Here is a 12,290-nt window from a genome sequence, read left to right as displayed (position 1 = left end):
AGACATTGTAGCAAATGCCATGGAAGATATAAGCTTGCATAAGACACGGTATGTGGCAGATTTACTAATAATCTATTTATGATCTTCTCTATAACAGAAAATGGAGCCCTGGTGATGCAGTGGTTAAGTGCTCAGCTGCTAACTAAAAGGTTGTCAGTTCCAATCCACCAGTAGCTCCATGGAGGAAGGATGTGACAGCCTGCTCCCTTGAAGATTTACACCCTTGGAAGCATCATGGGGCAGTTCTACTGTGTCCTCTAGGGTTACTATGAGTCTAAATCGACTCATTGGCAATGGGTTTGGTTTATGATAGGAAAGCAAAGAGTTCCTGTAATAGACAATTCCTGCACAACGTTATTATAAATAGCTCATCTTTGGAAAAGAAAAACACAGTTAATATGTTTAGGTGTGGAATGGACTGATTTAACATTAAGTGAATCAAATATATTTTTGTATTGGTCAATGAGGCATGACCATAAAAATGTTCCAGATTACTAGTATTTGTCTCCCTAAACAATGTTAAACAATTGATCCAAGGGGTACTTGGATCCACAGGGAAAGACACATACAACGACTCTGAGGCAGTAAAGACTGTGGCATGGGTTCAAGATTTTGGATGTATTTGAAGTGATGAATACCCAAGTAACATTGTCAAATGGTTGGTTTGAGACACTGTATTTGAGGTCAAGGGAAAAGTAGAACCTTGAGTTGTAATTTCCCCCCACTTCTCTAAGTAGGTCTTGATAAAATAACCCAGTAAAAGAGATTGATTCCATTTTTGACGCAATAGCCATGGAGGAATGGGCCAGGTAGGCAATATCTGCCTTCTGACAAGTAGGAACAGGAAGTTCTAGAAAAACTTAAGCAGTTACCTGCCTCATAATGTAAGGGATTGTGTTACAGAAATCTTTCAACTCTAGCTTTAGAGGTTCTAGAACGTAGCCAATGGGAAGCCACTGGGATCTTTTTTGTACTGGGTGTTGAGAGCATACAATGTAGACCCAATCAAGTCTGGGTGGTCAAAGAATGCTTCCACAAGGAAGAGACATTTCAACTATGATCTGTAGGCCTTTGATAGGAAAAGAGAGGAGAGACCGTCAGAGGGAACAGCATGTACAAGGACCTTGGGACAGAACCCAAGTAATGGAGTTGTTGAGCTTTTTTCTTCATTTGTTTGTTTTGTGTGTGTGTCTCTGTGTGTGAAGATTACTTTGAAAACTTTCTAAAAAATAGTTTAGGAGAAGGAGAGAGGGAAGGCAGGGGTACCAAGGGTGAGGGTTTAGATTGGTTAGCGTTAGAAAAAGAAATAGAAATTCAAATGCTCAGATTGTTTTGAACAAATTTTCAAAATAATTTGCTGATTAATCAAATATAGACAAAGAAGTGAAAAAGGGAAGAGTCAAATACTACTCTGATTTTGATCTCAAGTTACAGAGGTAACCGTAATGGCATTTATAGAAATGGGGAACTTGAGATGAGGGCCTAATTTGCGCTTGGGTTTAGACAAAATTAGTCAGTGAAGAAATACTTAACACATGCCAATCACTGGGTAAGGTTCCAGAGATACAGCAATAGGCAAAACTCAATGTGATTCTTTCCTCTTGGAGTTCACAGACTGGGGGAAAGACCAACATGTTATAAATAATTGCAGATAGTGAACTAAATAACAATAGGTATAGTAAGCTCTGTAGGGTTCTTCTGTAGTTTCAGATTCAGGACCATCTGAGTCACCTTTTGTTTTTAAATGACTACAAAGAGGAGACAGTAAAGTAGGGGCTGTCAGACTCAGAAATCACCCTGTTCTCATAACTGCATCATTCTCAATAGCCAAAAGGTAGAATCAACGTAAGTGTCCATCAACTGATAAATGGATAAATAAAATGCGGTACATCCATACAATGTAATACCATGCATCCATAAAAAGGAGTGAAGTATTGATTCATGCTAGAACATGATATGGATGGACCTTGAGGGCATTATGTTAAGTGAAAGAAGTCAGTCACAAAAGCCACATATTATATGAGTCCACTTATATTAAATGTCCAGAACAGGCAAATCTATACAGACAAAAATTAGATTAGTGGTTTCACAGGACTGGGGAGAGAGGGAGATTGGGGACTGAAAGCTAAGGAATATGAGGCTTCTTGTTGGGGTGATGAAAATATTCTAAAATTGATTGTGGTTATGGTTGTACAATCCTCTGTATATGCTAAAAGCCATTGAATTGTGCACTTAAAGGTGAATTGTGTGGTATATGAATTATATCAAAATCAAGCCTTTTTTTTTTTAATCATCCTATGTGGCAGAGTAAAGAGGTGGACTCTAGGGAGGAAAATATTTTTGAACCAAGAGAGTTCATTTTAAGTTCAGTTATATCTAAAGCGATTAACAATAGGTACAATTCATGAATGGTCATTATCTTCTATACTAGCCATGATTTATGATTTCCTACAATTATTCATATTGAGTTTAAATGTCAAATGGGTAAAGGCAAGCACTGTCTTAAAACTATATAATAGTATAAGATATTAGAGAGCAGGGCTTATTATATCAGATCATACTTAGCAAAGGCTTAGTCACTGAGCCATTCAACCAAAGCTCTTGGTTTAGTACACTAAGTTGTAAATTCAGCTTCCCTGTCAGTATTTTAGGAGTCCTTGAGTGGTCCAGACGATTAACACTTGGTTGCTAACCAAAGGTTGGCAGTTCAAGTCTACACAGAAGCTCTTTGGAAGAAAGGACTGACGATTTACTTCTGAAAAATCAGCCACTGAAAATCCTGTGCAGCAGAGTTTGAATCAATTCAATGAGTTGGAATTGACTCCAGGACAACTGGTTTGTGGTTTTCTTTTTTATCAGCACTTTACAGCTTGGTTTTTGAAAAACAAAATATTTTTAGCTCCAATTGATGTGCCTCATAATTTCCCTTTAGTTGAAACTAATTTTCTTTCTAAAGGGAGACTAATTTTTATTTATTTATTTTCTTTCTCAAAGACATGTTTAATTTTTTTTTTTCTTCTACCAGGTGTTGAGACCATATAATGTAGACCCAATATAGTCTGCGTGGTCAGAGAATGCTTCCACAAGGAAGTGACAGTCCAACTATGATCTGTAGGCTTTTGATAGGCAAAGAGAGGAGAGGAGAGACTTTCAGACAGAGGGAACAGCATGTGCAAGGACCTTGGGACAGAACCCTGGGCCTGGGTTCAAGGTACTGAATATATTAAACCAAAACACCTGTTGCCATTGAGTTGACGCTGACTCATGGCGACCTCATGTGTGTAGGAGTAGAACTGTGCTCCTCAGGGTTTTCATGGCTGATTTTTTGGAAGTCAATCACCAGGACTTTCTTCCAAGAAGCCTTTGGGTAGGCTCAAACCTCCAACCTTTCAGTTAGCAGCAAAGCACATTAACCATTTGTACCACCCAGGGAGTTCTTTGGATATATTAAAGCATTGTCTAATGGTTGGTTTCTTATCGAACAATATCATTAATATCACATGCAAGCAAAATTTTGCTGAAGATCATTCAAAAACGGCTACAGCAGTATATCGACAGGGAACGGCCAGAAATTCAGGCTGGTTTCAGAAGAGGACGTGGAACCAGGGATATCACTGCTGATGTCAGATGGATCCTGGCTGAAAGCAGAGAATACCAGAAGGATGTTTACCTGTGTTTTATTGACTATGCCAAGGCATTCGACTGTGTGGATCATAACAACCTGTGGATAACACTGTGAAGAACGGAAACTCCAGAACACTTAATTGTGCTCATGAGGAACCTTTACATAGATCCAGAGGCAGTTGTTCAGACAGAACAAGAGGATACTGATTGGTTTAAAGTCAGGAAAGGTGTGTGTCAGGGTTGTATTCTTTCACCATACCTATTTAATCTGTGTGCTGAACAAATAATCCGAGAAGCTGGACTATATGAAGAAGAATGGGGCATCAGGATTGGAGGAAGACTCATTAACAACCTGTGTTATGCAGATGACACAACCTTGCTTGCTGAAAGTGAAGAGGACTTGAAGCGTTTACTAATGAATATCAAAGACCACAGCCTTCAGTATGGATTACACCTCAACATAAAGAAAACAAAAGTCCTCACAACTGGACCAATGAGCAACATCATGATAAATGGAGAAAAGATTGAAGTTGTCAAGAATTTCTTTTTACTTGGATCCACAATCAAAAGCCATGGAAGCAGCAGTTAAGAAATCAAAAGAGGCATTGCATTGGGCAAATCTGCTGCAAAGGACCTCTTCAAAGTGTTGAAAAGCAAAGATGTCACCCTCAAGACTAAGGTGCGCCTCACCCAAGCCATGATATTTTCAATTACATCATATGCATGTGAAAGCTGGACAATGAATAAGGAAGACTGAAGAAGAGTTGACTCCTTTGAATTGTGGTGTTGGTGAAGAATATTGAATATACCATGGACTGCCAAAAGAACGAACACATCTGTCTTGGAAGAAGTGCAGCCAGAATGCTCCTTAGAGGCAAGGATGGCGAGACTGTGTCTTATATGCTTTGGACATGTTGTCAGGAGGGATCAGTCCCTGGAGAAGGACTTCATGCTTGACAGAGCACAGGGTCAGCGGAAAAGAGGAAGACCCTCAACAAGGTGGATTGATACCGTGGCTGCAACAATGAGCTCAAGTATAACAACAATTGTAAGGATGGCTCAGGACTGGGCAGTGTTTCGTTCTGTTGTGCATAGGGTCGCTATGAGTCGGAACTAACTTGACAGCACCTAACAACAACAACAATGGTTGGTTTGAGATACTGTATTGTGGGTCAACAGAAAAGGAGAATCTTGAGTTGTCATCAAAACAGAGGTGAGCTCTGAGAAGAAAGAGCAGGGAGTAAAAGCTGAGATGCAGGAGATGTCCACAATTAAAGAGAAAGCAGGGGAAGAGGAGGTAACACATGAACAATTGTAGGAGGAAAGTGCAAAGTCACAGCAATACAAAGGAGAGAGTTTCAAAATGAACAGAGTAATGAGCTGCAGCAAACGATACCAATATTATTAAAGGAAAATGAAGATTAGAAAAGGCCGTGGATTTGTCAATAAAATCTCAGTACACTTTAGAGTTTTTAGTAATTGTCTAACTTTCCCTCTTCACATGACCAGAAAAAACCCCAAATCCCTTGCCGTTCAGTCTATTCCAACTAATAGCAAGCCTATAGGACAGAATAGAACTGTCCTTAATGGTTTTTTTTTATAGGGTTTCCAAGAAGCAGCAGGTGGAGTGAAACTGCCGACCTTTTGGTTAGCAGCCATAGCACTTAACCACTGTGCCATCAGGGCTCCATCTTCTGCATCAAGAGATGGAAAAAGTTGCTGAGAATCTAAAACCCAACACTGGATCTCAGGCTGTACTAACGGGACCAACAGCATCAGACCATAATGATCTTTATATACTCCCCTCAGTAAGGGGAGTTTTTGTAGTGACATATGTTCTAGGTGATACCAATGCAGGGAGAAGTAAGAAAAAAGAGAATGTATCCTTTACAGACATATTCAAATAAAAAACAAAGATATTTTGGAAGACTAAATCAGGTTTTCCTTTATTATCTTTATGAGATTCAAATTAAAACAAAAGTTAATTTAGAATCCAGGGGTTGATTTTCCCATTTATCATGTCTTTCAATGAGTATTAGCACTGAAACTCATTTAACATTGAGAAGCAGTTACTTGTCAATTTTCAATGGCCTTTTTCTGTTCCTTCATTCATTTATTTATCCTTGCATCAACAATTACTTGAGCCCTACCATATGCAAAGTAGAAGGCTTCACTTCCCTTTGGAAACAGACCTTCCTGTTGAGTACAGTATTTCAACAAACACAGGAGTCTTCTGACTCAGAGGAAGTGACATGATGGTCTATAACTCAACAGTTCTTTTTTAAAGAGCTAACAAGACTTTGTAGAATGCTACCACAAAATTAGGCTTTAAAGCTGACTGGAGAGGGTAGGCAAGGAAGATAAAATGTTCTTGATATGTTTGTAATACTAATGAAGCAGATTCCCCATTGGGGTAATATATTTGTTTCCTGTTGCTGCCGTGACAAATTACCACAAACTTAGTGGCTTGAAACAATACAAATTTATTCTCTTACAGTTCTGGAGGCCAGAAGTTCAAAATCAGTCCACCGGGCCAAAGCCCAAGTGCCCACAGGGCTGGATCCTTTTTGAGGGTATCATGAATAAAATTGTGTCCCCCCAAAATATGTGTCAACTTGGTTAGGCCATGATTCCCAGTATTATGTGGTTGTCCTCCATTTTGCGATTGTAATTTTATGTTAAAGAGGATTAGAGTGGGATCATAACACCCTTACTAACGTCACAACCCTGATCCAATGTAAGGGGCATTTCCCTGGGGTGTGGCCTGTACCACCTTTTATCTTACAAGAGATAAAAGGAAAGAGAAGCAAGCAGAGGGGTGGGGTGAGGGTGGGGAACTTCATACCACCAAGAAAGCAGCACTGGGAGCAGAGCACGTCCTTTGACCCGGAATCCCTGTGACTGAGAAGCTCCTCGACCAGGGAAAGATTGATGACAAGGACTTTTCTCCAGAGCTGACAGAGAGAGAAAGCCTTCCCTTGGAGCTGATGCCCTGAATTTGGACTTGTAGCCTACTAGACTGTGAGAAAATAAATTTCTTTTTGTTAAAGCCATCCACTTGTGGTATTTCTGTTACAGCAGCACTAGGTGACTAAGACAAGAGGAGAATCCGTTTCCATGTCTACTAGCTTCTGGAGGCCACCTGCATTCCTCGACCCCTTCCTCCTACCACTCCAACCTTCTGCTTCAGTAGTCACATCTCCTAATTCCTCCTTTAACCTTTTTGCCTCTCTCTTACAAGGATCTTTGTGATTACATTTAGATCCCACCCAGATAATTCAGGATAATCTGCCCTATTTGAAGATCCTCAATTCAATCACATCTGCAAATCCCATTTGACATACAAGGTAACATTCACAGGTTTCAGGAATTAGAAAGTGGATATTTTGGGTTGAGCAATATTCAGCCTACCACAGTTATTTTTCCAGCACTTGACCTTCCTTTTCTGATAATTAATTCTCCATCCACAACAGGGATGGGGCCCACCAGCCATGTTTGTACCATACCTTTTAGCTAGAGGTGCTTGAAACAAAGATGGACACTCTTGCCAATTGATCTACAATTAGGAACCAAATGCCAGTAAGACCCTTCTGGAATTACCCAGCCCAGCTGCAGAGAGTCAAGGCCCAGCTGTGGGTTTCAGCTTTGTCTCAGAGTAACTTTTGAGAGCATGTGCTAGTTTAATGAGATGCTCATAATTAAGCTGAAAAACACTGGAAGGGTGGGAGCCAATTGAATCCGTTTTTCAGTCTCAGGCTTATTTGTCTCGTTTGTGAAGTTTAAAGACATTTAGAAAAGTTTTGCCAACCATTAAAACTTGCCAATCATTTCTTTCTGTCATTCACAATATCTCAAGTGGTTATAAAGAGAACCCAATGGGGAAATTCAGAGTCAAGATTAATGCCCCACTTATTTGTATGAGTAAACTCCCTGGTTCATTTATCAGCTCCCCTTAAATTGCATTAACTGTCGCTTCAGATTATAAATTGTTCTTATTAAACCAGAGGCATCTTGGTGGTGACGCGAGGCACTCTCCTGAGGGAGATGACTCACTCCAAGTGCTCTTTAACCAGAAAGGCCTAGATCACCTTCACTTTAAAATCAAAGTGAAGGTAGGATTCTTCATTATGAGTCTTACTGTTTCCCTTTCACCAAAAATATTTGATTTCACATCTACAAAATCATCACAATGAAAATTACTAATTTTTCTATTCATCTAAAATTGTTCTTAAATGCATTGCCACCACCCACTGTACTCTCCCTGCTCTAAACCAATTTTTAACCAAAGACAAAAGTGCCCACTGCAGAATCACACTTAGATCTTTTTTTTTCTTGTTAAAGGCTAAGAGTTCCTAAGCTCAGTGAAGCCCTGATGATGACAAAAAGTGCTCTGCTTTCTATAAAGATTTAACTGCAATGGCTGAGCCCTGTAACCACATTCTAAATTCCCCATTGTCCTTTGTAAACATCCGTTGTGCCCCATCATGTCAGATAACCACAGCTAACATTCTGTGGGCAAACATGGCTCCATTCATTCCATCGAGCAGTAAATAATTCATATAGCAAGCTTTACCCTGGGCAAAATACGCTGACATCAGGAGGCATTAAACTGGAGTCATTCAAGGAACAAAATGGTTATTCATGCTTTCATCGTGAACCATTAAAACTTGCCAGTTAAGTTAAAGAATGAATTAACTCAATTCATCGAGCATATCACATGAGTTCATAAAAACATAATTGCTAGAGTGAATTTCTTACTTGGAGTATTCCTACCTGAGACCGGAAATGCCAGTCATTCTGCTGAGCAAGTCTAAACTGGCTGGAGGGGGGAGTGGGGAACCATGGCTTCCCTTGAGAGCCCCTTAAAAGAAAATGGTTTCCATTCATCATTTTTGTTTCATCTTGTTCCTAACCCCCTCCCTTTCTTATTTTACCACCCACCACTACCCAAAAGGATGGCTCAAGGGTGTCTGGCTTCTCTCTATAGCAACTAACCTGTCCCCACAGATGACAAAATTGGATATATTTGGCATTTGTTGGCTATTGCTGGCAATGTGTCTACTGTTTGCTTTTTAAAATAAGATGGCAGATGGTGGCTGCACATGCCTTTTGGAATTAATTTTCTAGAGCCAAAGATATGGTCCATTTGAACTGGTGCTCCCCTTGGCCTCCAGGCTCTGCTCTGGCTCCAGATAAGAAGGGTCTCCCACAGACACCTGACTTAGCCAAAATCTTCCTCCCAGATGGGTCTCTGAGGAAAGGAAAAAATTCTCCAAAAGATGGAGCAAGAAAAGGGAGCTTTCCAAACTTCACACACATGTTTTCCAAACAGCTTCCTCTGAGCAGCTGACCCAACCTTTCTCCTCAAGAAGGAGGAGAAACCCTTGGCTCGTTTCCTCAGCACCTGCAGCTAGACCCTTTATTATGAAACCCAGATTATCATGTTTGAGCTTTTAATCAGGTTGAAGAAATCTAGGGAAAAGAGCAAAGAGGGATGGCAACCAAATACATGTAAGGGGGAAACAATCAATAAACTCCAGTCTGAAATCTCAAAATGGCCATATTTCAAGGTGCTTTACACCATCACTGTCAAATAACTTGATGCTTCCTGAAAAATAATACACATTATTTCTGTATTCCAATACCCCAGAGTATTTGCTTCCTGAATAATATACAGTATTCCTATTTCTGTGACAACTTCTCCCCCCAAGTTGTAGATCCCAGAAAAACATCAAACCCTTGTCAGCTGATAGTAGACAGCATGGAATATAGGGGAATAATTGAGGATATGAGACATGCAGTTGTGGGGAGGGGGAGAACTGACCTTTATATATATTAACTCATTGATTCCCACCTAAGAATCTGCTTTATTAATATCTATATTTTAACATCTGAGGTCCAGAGAGGTTAAAGAACATACTTGTTGCCCAAGATACAACTATTGGTCTCTATTCCCTGGAGCAAAAGAGAAAGAAGGAAACCAAAGACTCAAAGAAGAAACTACCGTATAGGACTAAGAGCCCACACGAACCACGTCTTCATCTATCCTGAGACCAGAACTAGATGGTGCCTGGCTATCACTACCAACCATTCTGACCAGGGACACAATAGTTGGTTCCAGACAGAATGGGAGAAAAATGTACAACAAAACTCAAATAAAAAAGCCAGACTTAACCTGACCAGTAGAGACTAGAGGAACCCCCAAAACTGCCCTGAAATACCATTTAAACTTGGAACTGAAACCACTCCCAGAGGTCGCCTTTCAGCTAAATAACAGATTGGATCGTAAACAAAAAAATATCACTAGTGAGGACTGGGCTTTTTTTTATTATTATTATTATTAAAAAAAAATCATCTATATGAGACCAAAAGGTCAACATTTACTCTAAAGCAAAGATGAGAAGGTAAGGGGGCAGGGAAGTTAGATTAACGGAAATGAACAACCAGAATGTAAATAAAGAGAATGTTGACTCATTGTGTGAACTCTAACAAATGTCACTGAACCGTATGTATAGAAATTGTTAAATGTGAGCCAAATTTGCAGTGTAAACTTTCACCAAAAACACAATAAAATATTATTTAAAAAAGAACATTCTTAAATAATAAGTAGCCGGGTTTAGATTTGATTCCTGGGACCTCAAAGTCTGTGCTCTTTCAACTGCCATGCACTGCTGAAAGACTATGGCATAATCTTTCTTTCTAGGAGAAAAAATAAGATAAACTCCTAAGCAAAGTATTTAAGTATTCAAAGCTTATACCAAACCTACCTTTTCTAAGCAAACCTCCTGTTCTCTCCTCACTAAATGGGCCTCTCATTTGGCCTTGAACCTGCCAATCCCTTTCAAAGGAACTTGCCATCTAGTTAAGAAGATACATATGCATGCTGTGAGTTAGCGGGAAACCCTCGTGGCGTAGTGGCTAAGTGTTCCGGCTGCTAACCAAAGGGTCGGCAGTTCGAATCTGCCAGGCGCTCCTTGGAAACTCTACAGGGCAGTTCTACCCTGTGCTATAGGGTTGCTATGAGTTGGAATCGACTCAACAGCACTGGGTTTGGCTTTTTTTTTTATTAGTGAAGGAGTGGATGATAATTTTTTTTTCAAAAAAATGTTGATTTTCACCATGAAGAAGTTTTCTTTCTTCTCTTTTTTTTTAAAATCACTGTAAATCTCAGTCTCTCAGTAAAAGAGTCAGTACAGATCCATTAGATACTTGTGTCCTAGTACAGATCAATAGACACATCAAGGCCAAAGTTCATTGCTTAACACTTTTCAGTTCTCTCTTTTCTCCTCTCTGTCTCTTCCAACACTTTGTCTAGTGCTGAAACAAGAGCAAAGAGGAAAAGGGATAACTTTTTAATTTAATTTTAGGTGAAAAAAAAATGAATTCAATATTGACATAAACTTGACTGCTATAAAAAGCTAGCATAGTATGGGGGGAAAAAAGAGGTTATAAAGATATTATTGGGACAATTGATGAAATTCTAATATTGACTGTGAATTATATAATAATATTATATCAATGCTAAGTACATGATTTTGATAACTGCACCGTGGTTACGTAAGAAAATGTCTTGTTTGGAAAATGCTGTACATTATACTGCCCTCTATCCCACAGTGAGCACGTCAGCATTTTAAAGGCCCTGATAAGTCCTGCAGTAAAGAAATCTGTTTAACTTTGTTTGACTCTATATTTCCCAAACTTATCTGAGCACAGACGTTTTTATATGAGTGAGAAGTGTATGAAAACTATTGAGAGAAGTTAAGAAAGCCAGAGAAGATAATCAGAGAGGACATGAGCTAGTTAAGAAAAAGCATGTGAGAAAAGAAAGCTTCCTTTCTTGCAGAGTCTTAGGGGCTGGTGTTTCTCAAGACACATTTTGGAGAAGCTAATGGACAGCAGCAAAGGAGTCATGAGTAAACCCTGCATGACAGATGCCACATGTTGATTCTTCAGTTTAATGAACCTCCTATGTTTCTTGGACTGTTGGGACTTCCTATACGTTGTTGCTAAAGTAAGGAGTGTATATAGGGCTGAGTCCTTATTTTGGCTTTGAACTTCCAAACTATAACTTTTAACAGATCAGAAAATCTCTTTGAACCGTTTCTTCATCTATAAAAAGGATGTAGTATCTGTATTACAGGGTGCTTTGCATGGGCTAATAGATTTTATTGGTGATGGTTTACTGGCATATCACTCGTAGCACTAAAGGGAGTGCTCTATGGAAAATATAAAATACGATACCAACTCAGACTGTGGAAGAATGTAAAAGAAGAAGTTTGCAAAGATGGTGGCTCATACAGAAGAGGTGGTTTGGAGAGAATTGTGTGCACATTCCAGACTCCCTTTACCCACTACCTTTTGCAAGTCCATTTGAAATGCAAAGAATAGGGATATTGGAAGTGGCTATTACTCAGAATTTCTTCAGATACAAACAGGGAAATACAAGTGTCTGATTTAGGCCTGTCATTTGTTGGTAAGGAATGCTAATATGATACCTCTGCCAACATTTTAAGGAGCCCTGGTGGCACAATCATTAAGCTCTCAGCTGCTAACTAACAGTTGGAAGTTCAAACCCACTTACCGTCTCCATTGGAGAAAGACCTGGCGATCTGTTCCAGAAAAGATTACAGCCTAAGTAACCCTACAGGGTATCTCTACTCTATTAC

Source organism: Loxodonta africana, chromosome 16 (assembly GCF_030014295.1).
Source record: "Loxodonta africana isolate mLoxAfr1 chromosome 16, mLoxAfr1.hap2, whole genome shotgun sequence".
NCBI lineage: Eukaryota > Metazoa > Chordata > Mammalia > Proboscidea > Elephantidae > Loxodonta > Loxodonta africana.
Note: the sequence above shows the minus strand (reverse complement) of the source record.